Source organism: Dasypus novemcinctus, chromosome 9 (assembly GCF_030445035.2).
Source record: "Dasypus novemcinctus isolate mDasNov1 chromosome 9, mDasNov1.1.hap2, whole genome shotgun sequence".
Classification (NCBI taxonomy): domain Eukaryota; kingdom Metazoa; phylum Chordata; class Mammalia; order Cingulata; family Dasypodidae; genus Dasypus; species Dasypus novemcinctus.
In genome coordinates this window covers 107,187,582-107,212,746 of record NC_080681.1, presented here as the reverse complement: position 1 = coordinate 107,212,746, position 25,165 = coordinate 107,187,582, and the positions used below count along the sequence as shown (strand labels likewise).

At 39.1% G+C, this 25,165-nt stretch overlaps 1 protein-coding gene across 8 annotated transcripts in view; it reads right to left on the bottom strand.

The window, feature by feature from the left end:
* Window positions 1-24,846, bottom strand: part of EYA3 (EYA transcriptional coactivator and phosphatase 3) — a 124,108-nt gene extending 99,262 nt beyond the window's left edge. For 3 of the 8 annotated variants that reach the window (XM_058304798.2, XM_071217605.1, XM_071217604.1), the window contains exon 1: window positions 24,664-24,781. The gene's annotated coding sequence lies outside the window, so the exon portion shown is untranslated. Of the gene's footprint in view, window positions 1-24,663 lie in introns of all 8 variants that reach the window. The other 5 variants (XM_058304800.1, XM_058304797.1, XM_058304796.2 and 2 more) reach the window with 5 other exon arrangements.
* Between the last annotated feature and the right edge of the window lie 319 nt (window positions 24,847-25,165).

Here is a 25,165-nt window from a genome sequence, read left to right as displayed (position 1 = left end):
ATCAGAGGGACCAGATTATAATTCCCTGGGAATGGGGCTTTGAAAGAGCTCCAACCACCTTCTGACCCCTCCAGTGGCTTCCAGGCTGCTGTTTTTCACCATGATTAGAGGCTATTGGTTTTCAAGAACTAGGGCAAGTTAAACACCACAAAGTTTACTGTTGTTACCAGAATTCAGTCATTTTTCTCAAACAAACACTCTTGGATTGCTGCAGCCTTTGATTATTTTCCAGAGTTCTGAAAAATTGATTCTGACAACTTTTCCCAGGGTTCCATAACTCTTATGAAGAAGAGAATATTTAGAGGTCCTTACTCTGTCATTTTGCTGATATCCTCCAAAGTGAATTCTGACAGACTCCTTCAGCTTTAAGCTGTGGTAAAATATACATAACAAAAGTCATTTTAACCATTTTAAGTGTACAATTCTGCGACACTGAGTACGCTGAAAATGTGCAATTTTCACTATTTCCAGACTATATTCATCATACTAAAACAAAACTCATGCTCCTTTAGTAATAACACCCTTATTTCCACCTCCCCCTAAACCTTGGTAACCACTACTCTGATTTCTGTCTCTATGAATTTACTTATTATTTCATATAAGAGAAATTACACAATATTTCTCCTTTTGTGTCTTGCTTATTTCATCAACATGATGTCTTCCAGGTTCATTCATGCTTTTAGCATGTTAACAACATTTGAGAGCTTGTTTGGAGGTTCTAGCAAGGGAGCGCAGCTACTCGTATACCCTTGACCAAAGAATGGTTCTCCTCTAGCGGGGAAAGTTGTCCTCTTCGACTGAGCGTGCAGCTATGGGAGGGACGCACATGGAGCGGTGAGGGAGGATGGGGACACCCGCCTAGCCAGCCAGATCAGCTGAATCAATCCTGGCGATCAATGGGGTGACAGATGTAGCAGCCAGAGCACCCTCACATCCTGTAACAACACTTCATTTCCTTTTATAGCTGAATAATATTCTATTGTGCATATATACCATATTTTATCTGTTTTTGGACACTTGGGTTGCATCCATCTTTTCCTGCTATGAACACTGGCGCACAAATATCTATTCAAGTCCCTGTTTTCAATTCTTTTGGGGATATATATCTTCAAGTGGAATTGTTAGGGCATATGGTAATTCTATGTTTCATTTTCTGAGGAAACACCAGAAAACACTGCTGTTTTTGACAGCAGTTGCACCATTTTATATTCCTACCAACAATGTACAAAGGTTACTGTTTCTCTATATCCTTGTTAACAGTTGTTATTATCCATATATTTTTTTCTCTCCCCTTCCCCGCCCCGCCCCGCCCCCCTTTGTCTGCTCTCTGTGTCCATTTGCTGCGTGTTGTTCTGTCTGCTTGTATTCTTGTCAGTGGCACCTGGTACTATGTCTTGTTTAGTTGCGTCATCTTGCTGCATCGGCTCTCCGCGTGTGTGGCGCCATTCCTGGGCAGGCTGCACTTTTTTCACGCTGGGCAGCTCTCCTTATGGGGCACACTCCTTGCGCATGGGGCTCCCCTATAAGGGGGACACTCCTGCGTGGCACGGCACTCCTTGCACGCATCAGCACTCCATGTGGGCCAGCTCCACATGGGTCAGGAGGCCCTGGATTTGAACCATGGACCTCCCATGTGGTAGGCGGATGCCCTTATCCATTGGGCCAAATCTGCTCCCCTATCCATATTTTTAAATAATAATGACCCTTGTGGGTGTGACGTGGTCTCTCACTGTAGTTAATTTCCATTTCTTTAATGACTAATTATTACTGGCCATTATATTACTTATTTAAAGAAATGTTTATTTAAATTCTTTGCCCATGTTTTAATAAGGTTTATATTTTTGCTGTTGAGTTGTAATTCTTTATATAGTCTGTATATTAAATACTTATCAGATATATAATTTCCAAATACCTTCTCCCATTCTTTTCACTTTCCTGAAAACGGCCTTTGATGTTTGAAAGCTTTTAATTTGATTTAACCCAACTTAATTATTCTTCCTTTGTTATACTTGCTTTTTGTATAAATCTAAGGCTCCACTGCCTAACAAGGTCCTGAAGATATCTCCCCAGTTTTCTTCTAAGAGTTTTCTAGATCTAGTTCTTATATGTAGGTCTTTGATCCATTTTGAGCTTGTTTTTGTACATGGTGAGAGATAAAGGATCACATTCATTCTTTTGCAAGTACATGTCCAGTTATTCCAGGACAACATTGAATAGACTACCCTTCCCCATTGAGTATACTTGGCACCCTCATCAAAAATCAACTGGCCTTAGATGTATTGGTCTTCTTCTGGGCTCTCATTTCTATTCCATTGACCTATATATATCTATCCCTTTGCCTAAACCATACTGTTTGAATTACTGTACCTTTGTTTTGAAATAAGGAAGTGTGAGTTCTCCAACTTTGTTTTTTCAAGATGTTTTTGGCTATTTAAGACCCCTTGCAATTCCCCATGAATCTGAGGACTGGCTTTTCCATTGGCAGCAAAGAAGGTTGCTGTGCGGGCACTCAGCTCACCACGTGGGCACTGGCTTACCATGTGAGCACTTGACTCACCATGCAGGCACTGGTTCACTGCACAGGCATGCCTTCTCTTCTTTTTCACCAGGAGGCCCTAGGGATCGAACCTGGGTCCTCCCATATAGTAGGCAGAAGCCCTATCACTTAAGCCACATCCTCTTCCTTCTCTTCAATTATTGAAAGTGGTACACTGAAGCCTCCAATTATTATTGTAGAACTATCTATTTCTCCTTTTGATTCTGTCAATATTTGCTTCCTATATTTTGAGGCTCTATTATTAGGAGAGTGTATGTTTATCATTGCTACATCTTGTTGGATAATATTTAATGTACTTCTTTTTTTTCCCCCAAAGATTTGTTTTTTATTTATTTCCCTTTCTTCCCCTCCGCCCATCAGTTGTCTGCTTTCTGTGTCCATTCACTGTGTGATCTTCTGTGTCCACTTGTATTCTTGTCAGCAGCACCCGGAATCTGAATCTCATTTTGTTGTGTCATCTTGCTGCATCAGCTCTCCATGTGTGCGGTGCCATTCTTGGGCAGCCTGCACTATTTTTGCACTGGGTGGTTCTCCTTACAGGGCACATTCCTTACGCATGGGGCTTCCCTATGCAGCGGACACCCATGTGGCATGGCACTCCTTGCACGCATCAGCACTGCATGTGGGCCAGCTCATCACACGGGTCAGGAAGCCCTGAGTTTGAACCTTGGACCTCCCTTTGGTAGGCGGAACGCCCTATCCATTGGGCCAAATCCACTTCCCTTAATATGCTTCTTAAAGTTTATTTTATCTGACAATAATAGAGCCACCTTGGCTCTCTTTTGATTACTATTTGCATGATATATCCTTTTCCACCCTTCTACTTTCAAACTGTTTTGCTGTATCTAAAGTGAGTTCCCTGTAGACAAAATTCAGATGGATCATGTTTTTTTATTCAATCTGCAAATTTCTCCCTTTAATGGGACTATTTAATTCATTTACATATAAGGTAATATTAATAACTGATATGGAAGGGTTTCCATCTGCCATTTAGCTATTTGTTTTCTGTATGTCTTATATGAGTTTTGTTCCTCAATTACTCCATAACTGCCTTTTTTCCATTCTGTCATTTTGATTCATTTGTTTACTTTTCTCTATTTTAGCTATTTCTTTGTAGTCACCTTTGTGATTACAATTAAAATCTTAAATTAGTAACAACCTAGTTTTAATACCTAGTTTCAGTAGTATACAAATACTCTACTCCTACACATTTCCATCCCTCCCCCTTTATGTTATTGTTTCTGATTACATCTTTCTGACCTGTATATGCCCATTAACATAGATTTTAATGATTGCTTTATTTTGTACATTTCCCTTTTAAGTCATATAGGGTGGGGATGGGGGAGCAGTTACAACTCAAAAGTATAATAATAAAGAATTTTAAATTCACCTATGTAGTTACCTTTACCACTTTTCTTTATTTCTTCTTATGGCTTTCATGTTACTGTTTAGTGTCCTTTTATATCAGCCTGAAGGACTGACTCCCTTTAGCATTTTTGGTAGGGTCAGTCTTCTGGTAATGAACTCCTTCAGCTTTTATTTATCTGTAAATATCTTCATTTCTTCATTCTTGAGGGATAATTTTCATGGATATAGAATGTTTGGTATTGTTATGAATTCCAAAAAGAGATAATGGATTATGTTTGTAAACTGGTCTGTCTCTCCAGGCATATTAGATTATACTGGATTTCAGAAGTTTTACTTTTCCTTGATTAAATAATGGTAAAGGCTTTGATTGGGCCATGTCGGTAGTATGTTGCATCCCTGCCCCCTTGGTGGGTGGGACCACACAGAGAAATCTCACCACAGAGAAGGGACTTTGGAATTTTGAGCTGGAGCTCAGGAAGTAAAGACATAGGAAAAGAACACAGAAGAGTAGAGACAGCTCCACAGACCACAGAGGTCCCAGGAAGAGAGATGAGCCATTCACCTGATAGCCTACAGCTGACCTTGTTGAGAGAACCAAGCCTGAGTCCGGTGAGCCCTGGGGAGAGACTGATGGCCTTCAGCTGACATTGGAAGAAGCTGGGACCACGGAGTCTTAAGAAGAAGAGGAAGGCTGAATGTTGGCAGTCATCTTGCTCCAACATGTGGCAACAGACTTTGGTGAGGGAAATCACTTATGCTTTATGGCCTGGTAACTGTAAGCTTCTACCCCAAACAAATACCCTTTATAAACGCCAACAGATTTCTGGTACTTTGCATCAGCACCCCTTTGGCTGACTAATACACTTGGTTAACAGTTTTTTTTAAGGATCTTAAAAAGGTTATCTGTCTTCTGGCCCCCATTGTTACTGATGAGAAATCCACTATTCGTAATCTTATTGAGGATCCCTTGTATGTAGGAAGTCACTTCTCTCTTGCTGCTTTCAAAATCCTGTCTTTGAACTTTGACAATTTCATAATATGTCGTTGAGTTTATCCTACTTTGAGTCTGTGTCCTTCTTGGATTTGTCCTTTATCAGACTTGGGAAGTCTTTGGTCATTATTTCTTTAAATACTTTTTCTAACCCTTTCTCTCTTGTCTTGCTGGGACTTCTATGATGCATATGTTAGTATGCCTGCTGGTGTCCCATAGGACCCTCAGTCTGTTTATTTTTCTTCATTCTTTTTTCTTTCTGCTCCTCACACTGGATAATTTCAATTGCCTTGTCTTCAAGCTCACTTTTCCTCTTCTACCTGCTCATACGTGTTGTTGAACCCCTCTAGTGTTTTTCATTTCAACCACTGTACTTTTCAACTCCAGAATTTGTTTCATGCCTTTTTATAATTTCTGTCTCTTTATTTTGTTCAGATAATGCTTTCCTAATTTCCTTTAATTCTTTGTCCATGGTTTCCTTTAGCTCACTGAACATATTTAAAACAATTAACTATTAGTCTTTGACTAATGGTCCCAATATATGAGCTTCTCAGTGATGGTTTCATTCAAATTCTTTTTTCTTCTTCTTGAGAACAGGCCATATTTTCCTGTTGCTTTGCATGCTTTGTACTGTTTTGTTGAGAACTGATATTCTGAGTATGTGTTGTTGTAACTCTGGAAATCTAATTCTCCCTTCTCTGTGATTGCTGTTTTTTGGGTTTTTTTTTTCATGTTGATGGCTGGAGCCTTTAATTACTGACTTTTACAAACTAATTTTACTCCCAAAAAGGAAAGGAAAAAAAAAGGAGTACTGCCTCTTTAAAACCTCTCTGCTGGGGAGCAGATGTAGCTCAGTGGTTGAATGCCTTGCTTTCCATGTACGAGGTCCCACGTTCAATCCCTGGTACCTCCTAAAACACACACACACACACACACACACACACACACACACACACACACACACAAACCTCTCTGCCCCTTCTGCATTTACCAAAATTTACCAGCCTCTTTATCCAGCTCCTCCCTGTAAGTTGTAAGTTTTCAACTAAACTCTAGAGTTTCAAATTAGTTGATTCAGAGCATTCTTTCCAGTTCAAAAGTTTGTTTTCCTTCCTGCAGCTTCTTCCTCTGCCATTCTCACACAATCCTCTAGACTCAATAACTTATATTTATTAATTTGTTATTGTTATTCAGACCATCTTTTAACTTTTAAAATTTCAATATACATATATTTTATTTAATTTTTATTAGAGAAGTTGTATATTTACAGAAAAGTCATGCAGAAAATACAGAGTTCCAAAACTCCTGGGAAGTGGACTTGGCCAGTGGTTAGGGCATCTGTCTACCAAATGGGAGGTCCACGGTTCAAACCCTAGGCCTCCTTGACCCGTGTGGAGCTGGCCCATGCGCAGTGCTGATGTGCATAAGGAGTGCCCTGCAACACAGGGGTGTACCCCACATAGGGGAGCCCAACGCGCAAGGAGCGCACCCCATAAGGAGAGCCGCCCAGTGCGAAAGAAAGTGCAGCCTGCCCAGGAATGGTGCCATAACACGGAGAAATGACACAACAGGACGCAACAAAAAGAAACACAGATTCCCGAGCCGCTGACACAACAAAAGCGTACAAAGAAGACGACGCAGCAAATAGACACAGAGAACAGACAACCGGGGCGGGGGGTTGGGAGTAAGGGGACAGAAATAATAAATAAATCTTAAAAAGAAAACAAAACCTCCCTCCCCTTATTAACACTTTGCATTAGTGTGGTATTTTGCTGTAACTGATGAAAGAATATTATTATAATTATATTAACTATAGTCCATAGTTTACATTAGGGTTCACTGTTTGTGTTGTACAGTCCTATGGTTTTTTTAATTCTAGTAACATAAAGAACCTAAAAATTTCCCTTTTAACCACATTCAAATATCAATATTTTTCTTAATTTTTAAATTTCCATATTACTAATGATGCTTAACTTTAAATTCTCTTCAGATTACACTATTCTCTATTTCCTTTAGTGTTCATTACAAATTTGTACTTCTCTTTCATAGTGCTGATTTTCCTCAGTGAATTGGTTATCAGTTGATATTTGTAATTGTTATGATCAGCTGAACAGTTTTCCTCAGAGTACATGAGAATCTTTGTTTATCTATTGGTGTCGCAGGCTCTAGTATATAAGTTTTCCTCCAGTGACTGGAAGAGGGGTAAAATATGTAGCTAAGCAATTTCTACAGATAAACTGCCCACTGGATAGGAATCCTAGTCTCTTCTGCATATCACCTAAATTTCTGGGGTATTCCTGGGCTCCTCTGCCAGGAGTCTTCATTTTTCAAAGTATCTATTATAGTTTTAAACCTGGGAGAAATACCAGAGTTAGCTGCTCATTTTGTTATTTTCTTCTTCATTTGTTGTAGAGCTGTATTGTTGCTTCAAGCTGTACCTGCTTGTTTCTCTAGCCTCAAAATTCGTTCACTTGTTTAAAAAATATATTTATTGCATGTCTACTGTGTGCCAGGTACTAGTCTAGATACTAGGGATTCAGTGATGAACAACAAAGTCCCCAGCCTCAAGGACTACTCTCTAGCGTGGAAATAAGCAAATAAATAAGGTGATATAATTTCACAAAGTGGTAAGTACAATGGAAAGTAAAACAAAGTGAAGACTACAGAATGACTTCAGGGATACTATTTCAAATAGGATGAAAACATCTTTGAGGTAGTAGTATTCAGCAGAGAGCTGACTAGTAATAAGGAAAGAGCTTTAAGAAGATCTGAACAAGAGCTTACCAAGAGGGGAACAAGTGTAAAACAAACAAACAAAAAACTGAAAGATAACATTATGGCATATTTGAAAAATATCTTTAAAAGTCCAGACTTGTCAGAGCAAAGGTAGCAAGTGAATGAATGGTAAAATGAGGCTTGAGAAGCAAGCAAGGGCCAGGTACTGCACAGCCTTGTAACATATAATAGAGAAGGTTGGGAAGGCATTCTCTTAAGCAAGAGTATGGTATGGTTTAATTTACGCACACTAAATGACAGGCAGAAAATAGACTTTAAGAAAAATACATGCTTCGGGCAGACTATTTAATGTGTTTGGAAAGCACTTTTCTGGGCTTTATCCAGGGGACAAACACCAGATGCTCAAAATCGAAAGCAAGGGCTAGGAAGTTGATGACTGCTCTGGATACCCTTCCATTCTTCATATTTGTTTACTCAGAGTCTGTACATTTCTAGAACTTCTACATATACTTTGGGCTGTGACTTTTTCTGCTAGTTTCCCCATCAACCCAATCTCACTGTTTCCTGTCTTTCAGAAATTCATCAGTCTCATCAGATAATAGGAACCTTCTTGATTTACTACATTTTAAAAAGCATCTGATTTTGTGTGATTTACCTATCTTTAAAAAACAGACAATTTTAAAAAATACATTAAATTTATCCAAAATGTACAATCCAAATATATATATATATTAGTCAGTCGAAGGGGTGCTGATGCAAAATACCAGAAATCCATTGGCTTTTACAGAGGATATTTTTTGGGGGGTAAAAGCTTACAGTTACAAGGCCTAAAGACTCCAATTCAAGGCTGCTTTCTCACCCAAGTCAGTTGCCACGTGTTGAAGCAAGATGGCAGGAGGGTGATCTCTTCCTTTTTCCTCTTAAGGCTTCAAAGACCCAGCTTCTTCCAATCTCAGCTGTAGGCTGGCATAGGTCTTGTCTCTCAGGGCTTCCTCTATCAATCTGGCACAGGATTCATTTCTTTCCAGGCCTTATCAGCTCAGCTTCTCTGTTCTCTTCAGCTATAAACTATCAGGCAAATGGCTCATCTCTCCCCAGGGCCCCACGATCAAACATGACAGAGCTACCTCCTCTTCCATGTCTATGGAGCTCTCTCCCTTCTATCTTCTTCTTTGTGTTCTTCCATTTTGTCTTCTTGAGTGGGTGCCCGTTTATCGAGCCCACCAAGGGGGTGAGGACTCAACCCTGAATCACGCCCTACTGACGTGGTTGAATCAAGCCCTAATCTTAGCAGGTAATTTAATCAAGACAAGCCAGCAGAATCTAATGCACTCAAAGGGTATCACATCCAGAGGAACAGGTCAGTTTACAAGCATAACCTCTCTTTTTGGGGATTCATAAATAATTTCAAATGGCCACAATAGCCTTTCAGGCAATAGCACAAATTCACATTTCTGTGGGCCAAAAAAAAAAAATAGTAACCAACTACACCTTTCCTCTGACTTTCCTGCAGAGAGACAAAAACCATCACCATAAATATACAGCCTAGCCAACTGATGGTGGTAAAGTTGGTGAATTCTTCTGGTAACTTTATTTGAGAGGCATGACTAACATACCATGGTATTGTCAGCTGTAAGAATATTTATAGTAACTTACACTTAACATAATGCTATCAGAACTTACAAAGAAAGTATTTTCTAAAATATGGGGCTATACCAAATTTCTGAGTAAGAAAAATATTTTATCAGGGAAGATAAAGAAGAATTTCTAATATTATCTCTTAGAAAATCATACTTTGAAATTTTCTATAAAACAATCTTTAATTAAAAAAAAAAAATCAAAGCAAACTTTTCCCCACAAGCTTCCAACAAAACAGGTAGATGTATTCCACCAGAAAAATTCCAAAACCATAGTCAAAACTATTTATAAGAAATGGATTAATCTGAATTAGCTGGGTCAATAGATCTTTAACTACATTTTCTTCCTACCTTTCTTGGATCTTTTCAGTTTTTAGCAACTTGTCAGTAACAAAGCACAAGAATTTCTCTAATGGTTAGTGATCCGGACTCCACAGATCTCAAGCCTTCAAAACTGTTGTTTCCCTCCTTTTTTCATCTGTGAATTTTACATTTCTAATGTTATTTCCTATAGGTGCTGTGGCCTAACACTTGGTATACTCTAATATGCTATGTGTTGACTTCTAATTATATAAAAAAATTAGTACTTTATTTCATCCATTTTCTAAAGTCAAAATTTTATGTCAAACAGCTCTCTAATATTCGGATAAAATTTAAAATACTAACAAAAGTAAGTATTTTGAAATATATATGTGTTTTGCTGTCAGAAGAATGATAATATCTAGGTTCAGTTCTTTTATTAATGTTTTATTTCTCTGAACTTATTTCCTCTTTCAAAAATGCACTAGATGGAGAGCTCAAGCAGTTGAGTGCTTGTTTCCCACATCGGAGGTCCCAGGTTCAGTTCCCAGTGCCTCCTAAAAACAAAACAAAACAAAAAACAAACAACAAGCAAACAAAAGGAGGAATCAACTCAGGGGAGCAGATGTGGCTCAGTGGTTGAAAGCCAGCTTCCCACATACAAGATCCTGGGTTCAACCCCCAGCCCTAGTACCACACACACACAAATAAATAAATAAAATGTACAACTGGCAAGTAAATAAATAAATAAATAACAATCCATTGGACAAATTTTTTTTTATAATCACCCATAAATTCAGTGCTGTCATTTCAGCACAGAGTGAAGAATAGTGGAGCAAGTTTTATCACTCATTACTTTACCCTTTTCAATATAATTAATCACTGAAAAAGGTAGGCCTGACAAGTATAAGGCATTTTTGGAGCACAAACTCTGGAGCTAGGCTACTTAGGTTCAAATCCAAGCTCTAACACTGCCAGATATGTGGAATCTTAGATAAGTTTTCTGGGCCTCAGTTATTTCTTCTGTAAAACAGGAATAATAGTAGTGTCTTTCTCATAGGCTTATCATGAATTAATATCTATAAAGCTCTTAGAATACTGTCTGGCACATAGTATATATTAACAAGTATTTGTTAAATAAAAATTAAATATTTTAGACATAAGATAAACCTCAAGACTTAGGAAAGAAATCTAGTCTTGTGTAAAAGTCGATCCAACTAATCAGTTCCTCTTAGTTTTTCAAAGGGCACAACATTAAAACTACTAAGACTGAAGTCCAAAAAACAAGAGATTCCTATGCAAGATTAAACAAATTAAGCCTAAAGCCCTGATACCCTTTGTCATTTAGTACTAAGTCCAAATACTCTACACAACAACTCTTCCTGTGAGTTCTCAAGAAAATGTTTTAAAGCTCCTGGGCAATATCATGTTGAATGTCAGTCAATTCTCTTAGCAAAATTGCAGAATTCATGGTGGTCACAAATACTCTAATTGTGAGGTGATACTATTAATAGCTCCATTTACGGAATGCTTTCTATGGGTTAGGCACTGTCCTAAGTGCCTTACATGTATTAACTCATATGATCAACTCAGTAAGTCTCCAATATAGGTATTATTTATTATATTTTTTAAAGATTTATTTCTCTCCCCTTTCCCCTACCCCCTGCTGTCTGCTCTCTGCTCTCTGTGTCCATTTGCTGTGTGTTCTTCTGTGTCCACTTGCATTCTTGTCAGGTGGCACCAGGAATCTGCATCTCTTTTTGTTGCATCAACTCTCTGTGTATGTGGTGCCATTCCTGGGCAGGCTGTGTTTCTCGTGCAGGATGCACTCCTTGAGTGTGGGGAACCCCGGTGTGGGGGGCACTCCTGCATGGCATGGCACTCCTTGCACACAGCAGCACTGTGTGTGGGTCGCTCACCACACGGGCCAGGAGGTCCTGGGTACTGAACCCTGGACCTCCTACACGGTAGGTGGACACTTTATCAATTGAGCCATGTCCACTTCCAGTATTATTTATTATTGTTACCATTTTATAGACAAGGAAACTAAGGCACATGGTTAAATAACTTGCCTAAGGCTATAAAGTCACCAAACCTGGGTTTAAATCCAAGCAACCTGGTTTCAAAACCTGAGCTCTCAAGCCACAGCTATGTTCTTCATAATGAAACATCATAGGCAAGACTAATGATTTTTAAAAAGCTGACCAAGGGAAATGGATGTGGCTCAAGTGACTGGGCTTCTGTTTACCATATAGGAGGTCCAGGGTTCAATAGCTGCGGCCTCCTGGTGAAGGTAAGCTGCTGGCCTGCATGGTGAGCTGGCCTGAGCAGAGCGCTGGCCCATGTGGAGTGCTGCCCTGTGCAGGAATGTTGGCCTGTGCAGGAGTGCTGGCCTGCACAGAGTGTTGGTGCAGCAAGATGACACAACAAAAAGAGATACAGAGGAGAGACAATAAGAGACACAGCAGACCAGGGAGCTGAGAATGAACTCTCTCCCAGTACGGAAGGTCCCAAGGTCAGTTCCCAGAGCTGCCTAACGAGAAGATAAGTAGACACAGAAGAACACACAGTAAATGAACACAGAGAGAAGACAACAGGGGTGAGGAGAAATAAATAAATAAATCTTTTGAAAAATAAAAATAAATAAAAAGCTGACCAAGCTAAAAATGTACAAAATGAGACTGAAAAAAAGGCAGATTTTTTTCTTCATCTTTTCTTAATCTCACTCTGGTCCAGGCCTCTAAAGTGAGTATGAGTCAATACAAGTTAAGTGCTTTTAATGGTGCCTGGCACATAGTAAGCGCTCAGTAAGTGTCAAGGGGTGTTGGTGGTAAAAATAGTAGTAGTTAAAAGTATGCCAGCTGACCCTGCTTTTAGTGATGGACTAGGAGCTATTGAGATCTCTACTACCTTTTCCCATCTGGGATTACAAAAATTAAATCAGGACAATAAATAAATACAGTTCACTGTCACAAACCCTAATAACTATACTTCTCAATCATGTTTCTTTTACCTGACATGATACACACACATATGCAAAGCAAACTCCTTCACTCCTTAGTTTTCTTTTCTTGGTTTACAAAGGCTGGAAAGAGGCCAAAAGAAAGTAGAATAAAGCCCCTTTGTAACCTTTTGACTAGTTGCCAAGAACAGAACAAACGCTTGTGAAAAGCAATTGAGTCTACCTAAACTTTGACTGTTAAACGGAAACTAGCAAAGAATTTTAAAGATAAAAGCTCTGCATATGACCTTTTTTTTTTAACCTCATCATGATTCCAGATTATTACAGTTTTTAAAACGATGTGCTTAGCCACCGTAAAGAACAGAGATGACAACAACCATAATCAAGACAACTGGGCCTCTCTCTCTCTCTCTCACCTGTAATGCGCAATTATTTAGGTTAGAAGAGTAACAGAATTAAGATGCAGTTCAGAGGAGGAAAAACAACAACAACAAAAAACTAGTAAACCTAAACATTTTCAATTCCAAAAAGAAAATACTAGAAAAAAAATTGGGTCACAAGAAAATTTAATTTAACGCAGTAACAGGTCATCATATCAAGTTAGGAAATGTACATATATGTATAAGCCCTGGATAATAATGTTAAATATATCTCTTATGGCTTATGGTCAATAAAGTTTGAAAGCCACTTTACCAGAAGATAAAAGGTAACTGGCCAGTCAAATGGGAGGAAAATACTCATTTCAAACTACATAAAAACAACATTCTGAATTTTGGTGAATCTCTAAATTATAGTTTTTTTTTAAAGGTAAGCCTCTGAAAAAGAACAAAAAAGGAAAATGAAACCAACTGGTTAAGAATAAATGGTTTAATACAAATATTCCAAATAAACAATTTCAGAGAATGTGAAGTACCAATACTAAATAATATATATGCCAACAATATGCAGAAATTAGATAAGGCAAAGATTTTGAGTTCGTCTAGCCATTAAATACCCAACTAAAAGGAGAAATGGCCTATGTTCTATGCAAAAGTTCAAGTTTTCACTCTCAAGGACAGTATTCATTAGTGTTATCTAATCACTGCTTCCTAATCTACAGCAAAGGAAGACATGGTGAAAACGAAGAGGGGAACGAAAACTTGTGCTTCATTTTAGATTATCTTCACAGATGTTGTTTCCCAAACAGGATACCTTTAAATTTGAGAGAAGAATTTAATCAAGTGAAAACACATATCTAGGGTATATTTTTATAAGACATTTATGTACTATTTTTTAATTCTAAAATGTCCTTTAAATTCTGAAATATTCCAAGAAAGTTATACACATATATTTTGGATTATGTTGTCAATAAAGAGAGAGTGAAATTAACATCACTGTGCTAAATTAAAATTTCCTCTTGAGAAGCGGACTTGGCCCAATGGATAGGGCGTCTGCACCTACCACATTGGAGGTCCGTGGTTCAAACCCTGGGCCTTCTTGATTTGTGTGGCACTGGCCCACGCACAGTGCTGATGCACGTAAGAAGTGCCGTGCCACTCACGTGCAAGGAGTGTGCACTGTAAGGAGAGCCGCCCAGTGCGAAAGAAAGTGCAGCCTGCCCAAGAATGGCGCCACACACACGAAGAGCTGACACAACAAGATGACACAACAAAAAGAAACACAGATTCCTGGTGCTGCTAAGAAGTGGTCACAGAAGAACACACTGCGAATGGACACAGAGAGCAGAAAACGGGGGGGGGAGAGGGAGAAAAATAAATAAAATAAAAATACAATTTCCTCTTATGACGGGAAGGATAGAGATTAAGAGGCGATTACTAAGAGGTAGAGTTTTTTAATTAAAATTAGAGTGAAAATGCTCTAATAATGACTGAGCATTTCATGATTAATCCCAACTATGTGGATATACCAAATACCACTAACTGTAAAAATTGACAGACTAATGCTTTATGAATATGTATCAATAAAATTGATTTAAAGGGGGGGAACAGGTGATTCTGACTCATACCTTTCTCAAGTACTATGGAAATTAAAGAATAATGTTCAATTCCACCTAAGAGCTAATCATTCTAATATATTTTTATAGTAAGAGTGCTGATAGCAACAAACTACCAATTTTCCTAAATTCAGTAATTGCTACATTATTAAGTTTCAGGTGAAAGAAAACTATTGAAATTCTAAATACCAATGAGTAAATCATAACAAATTTTATATTCTATAATATAATAATGCTTTTCCCACCAAAGGGGGGTGGATCAAGACAATTTTGGGTGTATATAGGTTGCTAGAACAACAACTTAAAAAACAAACAAAAGACTGTACAACACAGTGAACCCTAATGTAATCGATGGACTACAGATAACAGTACATTATAATATTCTCTTATCAGTGTAACAAAGGTATCACACTAATGCAAAATGTTAAAAATGGGGGTGGGAATATAAAAACTGGTTTGTTTTTGTTTTTGATGTACCAGGGCCGGAGATTGAAACCAGGACCTCTTATGTGGGAAGCTGGTGCTATACCAGCTCCCCTGAGTTGATTTTTTCATTTGTTTGCTTGTTGGCTTTTTTTTGTTTTGTTTTGTTTTTAAGAGGCACCAGGAACTGAATCTGGGACTTCCTGTATGGGAAGCAGGTACTCAACTGCTCGAGCCACATCTGTTCCCTGGGAACTCTTGTGTTTTGGCATGATCTTTCTGTAAATCTGCAACTCCTCTAATTTAAAAAAATGGGCAAAAAATATGTTTAACTATACATCTGAATTAAAAAAGGAGATAATATATTAAGAATTAAAGAAGCAGTACTCTTAACCAAGCATCCCTTCTTACCAGAAATAAATGTAGCTTTTTTCTGTTAACCAGATTCCATGATTCTCAACCATTTTCAAAATATTCAGAAAAATAACATTGTCTGAATGTAAGACTCATGCATTAAGCTGTAGCCCAAATTAACTAATATAAAATCATCTTCTCGAGATGTATCTCCTTTAAAAAAAAAGCGCACAAAATAATATTAATATAATGAACAATATTCTAAGTGACTATTATTTCTTTAATTAAAAAAAAAGGAATTGGTTTGTGAAAATTCCCCTATTTTATAAAGTAAAAATAAAAACACTAATTTAAGTATGCTATCAAAACATGGTAGTCCTAAAGAGATAAATGTAATCAATTAAGCACCAATATCCAAATTTGGAGTATTTTATTCAATACACCTTTAACTAAAAGAGAAATTTCAGTTTTACTCTTCTGTTTTATATTTCAAAGTTGTTAAATTCATATGGATGGAAAGTAGATGTGGCTCAAGAAGTTGGGTGCCCACGTACCACATGGGAGGTCCTGGGTTTGGTTCTCAGTGTCTCCTAAAGATGAGCAAGACAGCTGGTGTGGCAAGCTGACGCAATAAGATGATGCAACAAAGAGAAACAGCAAGGAAACACAGAGAGAGACACAATAAGCAGGGAGCAGAAGTGGCTCAAGTGATTGGGTGCCTCCCTCCCAAATGGGAGGACCCAGGTTTGGGTCCCGGTGCCTCCTAAAAAGAAGATGAGGGGAAACGGATATGACTCAACCAACTGGGCTCCTGTCTACCATACAGGAGGTCCAGGATTTGATGCCCAGGGCCTCCTGGTGAGGGCAAGCTGCCCCATGTGGAGTGCCAGCCCTGCAGGAATGCTGTCTCACGCAAGAGTGCCACCGTACATGGAAATGTCACCCAGTGCCGGAAAGCTGCCCTGCACAGGGGTGCCAGCCAATGTGGAGAGCTGGTGCACCAAGATGACACAAGAAGAGACACAGAGGAGAGAGAATACAAAGATGTAGCAGAACAGGGAGTTGCGGTGTTGCGAGAGTAACTGCCTCTCTCCCACTCCGGAAGGTCTCAGGATTGGTTCCCAGAGCCGCCTAATGAGAATACAAACAGATGCAGAAGAACACACAGCAAATGGACACAGAGAGCAGACAATGGAAGGAATGGGGGAGAAGTAAATAAAATTAATCTTTAAAAAAAAAAAGGGAAAAAAAGATGATGGACAGAGAGCAGACAGACAGCATAATGGTGGGGGTTGGGGGACTAAATAAATAATTTAAAAAAAAGATTTATTATTTATTTCTCCCCCCCCCCCCTCAGTTGTCTGCTCTCTGTGTCCATTCGCTGTGTGTTCTTCTGTGACCGCTTCTATCCTTATCAGCGGCACTGGGAATCTGTGTTTCTTTTTGTTGCATCATCTTGTTGTGTTAGCTCTCCATGTGTGCAGCACCATTCTTGGGCAGGCTGCACTTTTCTTTTGCGCTGGGCAGCTCTCCTTATGGGGATGCACTCCTTGTGCGTGGGGCTCCCCTACACGGGGGACACCCCTGCATGGCACGGCACTCCTTGTGCGCATCAGCACTGCACATGGGCCAGCTCCACACAGGTCAAGGAGGTCCAGGGTTTGAATCGCAGACCTCCCATGTGGCAGGCGTGGATGCCCTATCCATTGGGCCAAGTCCGCTTCCTTAAAATCAATCTTAAAAAACATTTACATGGGAGGACATTAAGATTTCAGAATTTGAATGTTACACAAATTTATTCAAAACTCTGCAAATCAAAAATGGAAAACAATTAGTTTCAAAGGGTAAGATATTTTAGTAAACGAAATTCATATTATTAAAAATAATGCCTTTTCTCCAATAATAACTCAAAAGTAATTAATTTCTACATGATATATATTCTTTTAAAGGTAGAAGAATTTGAGCCTGTTCTGCTCTCTTAATACACGGTTTTTGCCACCTGAAACACAGTAAGTAAAAAGACCAGGAAACAACCTCATGTTTCCCAACCAAAAGTAGTATCCTTTTTGTGTTTCAAAGAAATTGGATTTTTAATCTAATCTATAAGGAAGAAATTAGTAAACTCAAGTAAATCCTTGTGCAAAAAGGTCATGTACTTTGGAGCCAGAAAGACTAAGTTCAAATACAGCTCTCATCTCACTAGATGTATGACTTTCAACAGGTTATGTAACTTTGGTTTCTTCATCTGTAAAATGGGGATAATAATCATACTTACTCCATAGGGTTATAAGAATTAAAGAGTTAATATAACTACTTAGAATAGTTCCTGGTACATAGTCAGTGCTATGTAAAGTTCACTTTTTAAATTACTGTTTTAATAGCTACAGACTTCTACAGCTCAGTTTTGAAAAAGTTTCCCAAATGAATATAATACCTATAACCTGTTCCTATAAAATTTATATTAATTAATCTGTGATGCAGATTAATGTAAGAAACTTAACCCCAAATAATGATGAGAAATCATGCTCTGTGTTCTGAAAACAACAGAAAATAAAAAAATCTAGTTTAAAAGATTAAATACCATTGTCAGTAATAAGCAGTGATACTTAAGGGGAAAAACTACATGATCATCTAAATTGAAATAGAAAAGGCGTTTGACAAAATCCAGCAAACTTTCTTCATAAAGACACTCGGGAATATAGGAATAGAAGAGAATTTCCTCAACATGATACAGGACATATATGAAAAACTCACAGCTAACATGATACTCAATGGTAAAAGACTGAAAGGTTACCCTACGATCAGGAACAGGACAAGGATGCCTGCTGTCACCAATCAGCAATGTTATTCAACACTGTACTGGAAGTTCAAACCAGCATGAACAGGCAAAGAAAATAAATAAAAGGTATCAAATTGGAAAAGAAGTAAAACTATTCTTATTTAAAGATGACATGATCCTACATATAGAAAACCCTAAAGAATCCACAAGAAAGTTATTAGAAATAACGAGCAAATTCAGCAAAGTAGCAAGGCACAAAATCAACATAAAAATATCAGTTTTGTTTCTATACACCAGCAATGAACAAACCAAAAGGGAAACCAAGAAAACAATTCCATTTACAATAGCATCTAAAAGATTAAAATATCCAGGAATAAATTTAACCAAGGAGGTAAAAGACTTGTGAACTGAAAACTACAAAACATTGCTGAAATAAATTAAAGAAGATCTAAATAAATGGAAAGACATCACATTAATGGGCTAGAAGACTTACTATTGTTAAGACATCAATATTACCCAAAGCAATTTACAAATTCAACTCACTCCCAATCAAACTTTAGCAGCCTTCTTTGAAGAGCTAGAAAAACCAGTCATAAATCCATAAGGACTTACAAGGTCCTGAATAGCCAAAACCATCTCGAAAAAGAACAAAGTTGGAGGACTCACACCTCTTGAGTTCAAACAGCAATCAAAACAGTAATCAAGAATATGGAACTGGGAAGCAGATGTGGCTCAACCAATTGGACTCCCATTTACCATATGGGAGGCTCTGGGTTCGCTTCCCAGGGCCTCCTTGGAAGGCAAGCTGGCCCGCACCTGCAGAGAGCTGGTGCAGCAAGATGATACAGCAAAGGGAGACAAGCAGACACAGAAGAACATGCAGCAAATGGATACAGAGAGCAGACAGCAAGCAAGCGGCAAGGGGGGGGGGCTGATAAATAAATTAAAAATAAACTTAAAAAAAAAAAAAAAAGAATATGGTACTGGGAAGTGAAGGTGGCTCAAGTAATTAGGCTCCCGCCTACCACATAGGAGGTCTGTGGTTCAGTTCCTGGTGCCTCCTAAAGAAGACAGCAAGCTGGTGTGATGGGCAGGAGCGGCAAGTTAACACAAGATGACATAAAAAGACACAAAAGAAAAACATAATGAGAGATATAAGAAAGCAGGGAACAGAGGTTCCTGGTGCCTCCTAAAGAAGACAAGCAGGACAGCGAGCTGGCATGACAGGCAGGTGCGGCAAGTTGATGTGACAAGATGACACAAGAGACACAACAAAGCAGGGAAAAGAGGTGGCTTAAGCAATTACATCCCTTCCTCCCACACTGGAGGTCCCGGGTTCAGTTCCTGATGCCTCCTAAAGAAACAAAGATGAAGAGATATAGGAAGTGAAAACAACAAGGGGGTGGGGAGAGGTTAAAAAAGAAAAATCTTAAAAAAAAAAAAAAGAGCATGATACTGACATAAGGAAAGACAAATAGACCAACGGAACCTACACATTTAATTCATAAATAAGACTCCATTAAGTTAAAAGCAGATTGGTCCCCATTTTAAGAAAGGGAATAGGGAAGCAGATATGGCTCAAGCTATTGGGCTCCCGTCTACCACATAGGGAGTTCCGGGGCCTCCTGATGAAGGTAAGCTAACCCACATGGTGAGCTGGCCCACGTGGCATACTGGCCCACGCAGAGTGCTGGCCTGCACAGGAGTGCTGGCCTGTATAGAGAGCTGGCGCAGCAAGATGACACAACAAAAAAGAGACACACAGAGGGAGAATAAGAGACTCAGTGGACCAGGGAGAGAAGGTGGCACAAGAGATTGAGCACCTCTCTCCCACTCTGAAAGGTCCCAGGATTGGTACCCAGTGCTGTCTAAAAAAGAAGACAAGCAAACAGAAGAATACACAGCAAATGGACATAGAAAGCAGACAGTGAGCACAAAAACGGGGTGAGGGGGAAGAACTAGATAAATAAAATCTGCAAAAAAAAAAAAAAAAAAGAAAGAAAGAAAGGGAATATAAGAAGGCACTATGCCATTTCATTTAAAATTGCAAAAAAAAAATATTTTTTTAAATGAAAGACAGCTGGGAGTATCATTAGTCCTACATAAGCTTCTACCAAAGACCATATTGAATCCACAGGCTAAAGCTGCCACCACATCAGCACCGCATCTTTCTGGTGGTTCCTCAGAAAGTTAAACATAGAATTACCATATGACTGAACTGTACATATAAAAGTGTTTAAAATGGGAAGTTTTGTGTTGTATATATGTTACCACAATAAGAACTGGTTAAAAAGTGACAATTTCTTGGGAAACAGATGTGGCTCAACTGATAGAGTGTCCATCTACCATATGGGATGTCCGGGGTTCAAACCCAGGGCCCCCTGGCCCATGTGATAAGCTGGCCCATGCACAATGCTGCCGTGCGCAAGGAGTCCCATGCCATGCAGGGGTGTCCCCCACGTAGGAGAGCCCCACGTGCAAGGAGTGCACCCCACAAGGAGAGCTGCCCTGCATGAAAAAAGTGCAGCCCGCCCAGGAGTGGTGCCGCACACATGAAGAGCTGACGCAGCACGATGATGCAACAAAAAGAAACACCGATTCCCAATGCCACCGAGAATACAAGCGGACACAGAAGAACGCACAACAAATGGACACAAGAGAGCAGACAACTGGGAGGGGGGTGGGGGGAGGAGAGAAAGAGAAATAAATAAAAATAAATCTTAAAAAAAAAGTGACATTAAGACTAAACCTTATTTTAATTCTAATTATGTCTTATAGTTTAATTCAGATGTACAAATAAGATCAAATTCAGAATTTTAGTGTAAATGTCAGCCCTGTACAATGTCATCTAGTTCATATACACAGCTTGACTATCACTGTATTTGTACATAGTAGGTATCCAAATGATATTTGCTGAAAGAAATGTATTAAAGACTATTGCCAACTATTTTCCAGGGAGAAAAAAAAACAAACCTAAGTGGTACAAACATTAACCAAGCTAATAAGTTAAAGTGCATCCAACACAATCTGTAGTAAGATCTTTAAGATATTAAGCACTGACTGCCTTGGACTGATCTATTAACTTATTTACAATAAGTCAGTACTTTCAGTACTATTTAACTCACACACCCTTTTTTGATTTAAAATACGACTGCATATTTAAAAGGGCGAACAGTAAAGACAAACTATATGAAGCCCATATTTCATACATCTGTTTCTTAATATACTATAAAATTAAAAGAGAAATACTCTATTTCTACTTTTGGTAATTAGTCACCCTAGGACTTAGGTTGATGGGACCAAATAAAAATATCCAGATAATTACGTGGCTGCTGTTCCACTGTTTGTTATGTTCTCTGACAATAAAGGGTACCACTATCAAAAGGAGAGTTTATAGATTAAGCCATATATTCTGTATATGAACATGCACTTGCATTTTTATTTTAAGCAAAGGAGCAGTCAGGAAGTTCATCTATTTTCTACTAATATAACAATCCCTTTGGTATAAACCAAATAAATGAATGTTTGGGAAAAATAAATTATTCCTAATATATTCAATACACATTTCCACTCTGAACTACTTTTTCTCCATTTAAATCATACATGAGCTAAAATATCCTGTTTTTATATTCAGAACACAAAAATCTTTTAGATAAATAACTGCCAAAAGTAAGTTCTATGATCCTTTTTTTTGCAAACAAGAAAAAGAAAATAAAGTCATAACTAGTTTAGGCAAAGCACAGAAACCATCATACTGTAAGGTACAAATAGAAAGGACATAGTGGAGATATATTTTGTTTCTTCAATTTAAAACTACATCTTTCTTAAAACACATCCTAGGGTATGTGTCCTTGAGGACAAAATTAAAATGTAAAACAAAATACAGTAGCAAGTAAAATGAAAACAAACAAAACAAAAAACCTGATAGATTTAAAACTAATATGCAGAAATGTATTTTAAATTGAGTCCTTGGTTACAAACTAAGAGTCTGCCTAACTAAAACAGAAATTTATATATAAACTCAACAGTGCCAGAGTCCTCTCCTGAGCTTTAAAAATAAACACACAATAAACTGTCTCTACTTTTCTGTGTGGCAGCTAGGTTAAGAAAGGTGCAGGCTTTTTAGCAATCAAAGTCTACCAGTGTTCTGTAAAGGCCCAGCAGCATGAACAACAAAACTGCTTCCAAAGAGAACATAAGATGTTTCATTTAAGGGCTTCTATGCAGAATTTAAATAAGAGGCAAAAATCATTTTAGAGGGAAAAAGACAAAGAAACTCTGCCCCCAAACTTTTCAACTTCTACATCTGCCCAATAGTTCTTTCTTTATTCCCTCTGAACTCTCTGAAGGCCAAATGACTTTAGCTTTGGATTTAAAAATCTACATCAAAGATTTCTTATCCCAAAACTCATTCATGAGATAAATTTATTGAAATGAACCACTAAACATTATATTGTGTTCTCTAGCCTATAATCTGGATGTAACCAAAACCCACTTCTCTGAGTGCATATGCAAGATTTCATTATTTTAAAAAAAGAAAAAGTCCTTGGAAAAAAATCATTTTTTATGTCTAATCTACTTATTTGTAAAATGATGGGCTAGTAAAGCAAACAAACAAACAATGAAGGGCTAGTCTTGAACTCCATGGTTTTCTCCAGCTGTAAATTATAAAAGAAACCTATCTAGGTTTAGACTTACAGGCATGCTCAAGAAACAGAAATCCAGAAATGAAAAAGAATGAAAGAGGGCCTTGCATCAACTTAAATATGGGTCCATCTATAGGGTTTCCATGGCAAAAAAAAAAAAAAGACCTCAAATTCAGAGATAAGGAAGCACCTGGAGTCAGCCCACACTCACTGGGGTTGTTTGAAGGTTGGGAAATGATGAGGCTAAGTTGAGTGAAGCTAGATGCAGCATCTACGGGCTGGGAAGGATGTACAGGTAGGGAACTTTCCTTAAGGCCAACCAGAAGTGTGCTTCTCTGTGGATTCTACGACTAACATGGCTAAGCTCAAAAGTAATTTGCTAAAAATAGCAGAATGGAGGAGCCCAATTTTGGAATAGCCAAGGTACATACATTCTCATACACGTATGCATCATATTATGAGGGAGACTTTTCTATTACTCAGCAGTGAAAAAAAAAAGCAGTTGTTAAAAGCTGTATTTGTTCTGTTCACAGCTGAAGTACTAAACTTTAGAGCAGAATTTATGATTGCAGAATTCTTGAAAAGAATTTAATCATCTATAAAATTTAAAACCGTTGGAGAAATTTACAAAAGACGACCTACATGTCAAAATGAGAAAAAGATAGTTTTTAGACCAAAGTGGAAACAGTAAAGAAAAAATAAAAGTTGGAAGAAATGTTCTAAGCCGTACTGTAGTGTCTCTCTTATGAAGAAATAGGAAGAATAGGAAGAAAAAATAGAAAGCTTGTTAGAATAAAAATGAAGAAATAATGCATAAAAGGCAGGCATAGGGATACAAATTTACATACGACTTCAACTAAAGAAAATGCACTTTGGAACTACTATAGTGAACTCATAGGCAGAAAATCTTTCAGTAACACACTAAAATTTTTACAATAAGCTTATAGCACTGGGGCTAATAATCTCGGAGGGATGGGAGAGTGAGAACAGTCCATTAAAAAAAAAAAAAGCCTCTCCTTTGTCATAGCAAACTGTCCTATAAGGAAAGCCCCTACAGAAAACGAGGCTGACCGTCCTAGAATACCCCCGTTTTTGCGTCAGCTATGTACATCCATTCTCATGAGAGAGAACACAAAACTGACAGGACGTTCTCATGACCCGTCAATTAACAAGATCACACAAGCAGTAACGTAGGCCTGCCACCTGTTAGCCTGTCCTCGAGAGAGCCCCCAAACTGTGCTCCAACGAGGAACTGGGAACGCCTTTGTTTTTCCTTAACTACGGAAGCTACCAGAGTTCAGTCTCATCCGGCGCCTTGTGGCAAAACATACCCCAGACCCGGAAGGTCTTCCAGATTGAGGCTTGGACAAAACCCTCTTCTAACTAAGAAAGGGCGGGAGACTCCCAGGCAAAAAAATGTCACCTACTAGTCCCAGGAGAGGGAAAGGGTCGAAGATTAGGAAAGGTGGAAGACCAGGACCTAGGACCCGAGAGAAAGGCTCAGTTTCGCAATGGAGGAGGGTGAGCACAATAAGGGGGTGGGTCTTCCAGTGGGGTGAAAGAACAGTGATATCCCGGGATCAGGGGTAAAGGAAAAGAGGTGCTAAAGTGGGAGTGGGGGGAACAGAGGGGCAGTGGCTGAGAGAAAAGTGAAAGGCAAGAAACCGGGACTGAGAAGGGATGATGAGGCTGGGAAAAAACGAGGTGACAGGGGCGCAGGAGCGAGGAAGGTTAAACTGAGGTAAAAGGAGGGAGGCCACTGTGAGGAAAAGCTCTGGGGTGCGGGAAACATTGCAGGGAGAAGGGACAGGCAAAGAGAACTCCTACCCAGGGACGAGGGCAGAGGTCTTGACTCGCCCGTCTACACGCTGTACTCGGCCGGCTGCCACTCAGACCCTGTCGGCAGCGGAAACTCACCCAAAGGCTGCAGAGGTCCCACAGCAGGACATGGGGACCAGTCCAGACCCACAGCAGTACCAAGCAAGGGGAGGAAACGGCGGCGTTAGTGTGACCCGGATATGCATCCCTAGGAACCGGAAGTAAGCGACCAGGGTCACTTCACAATCCACACCTCATTCCTCCAGACACCGCTGGGCGCATGTGTCAGAGCTCTGGAGGCGGAGAAAGTTCCTGCGCCCCGCCCACTCGGCCCGCCCGGGGAGCCCCTCCCCTCGTTAAGTGCCGCCCGAGGTTACGCCCCTCTCGGCGCCGCGGTTCGGCAGTTCTCGTTACGTTGAGGCCTGCGTGCCGCTGAAAATAGCTATTTTCAAAGTGCGTTATATTGTTGCCTTCCCAAAGGGAACGTGAGAAGTTCTGAAACCGTTTGGTGAATTTCGAAAAACTGTGGGAGATAGTTGGGAGGCTGGCCCAAGGTGATTTTTTCCCCTTTAATATTAGTTTATTCCTAATATTATAGTGC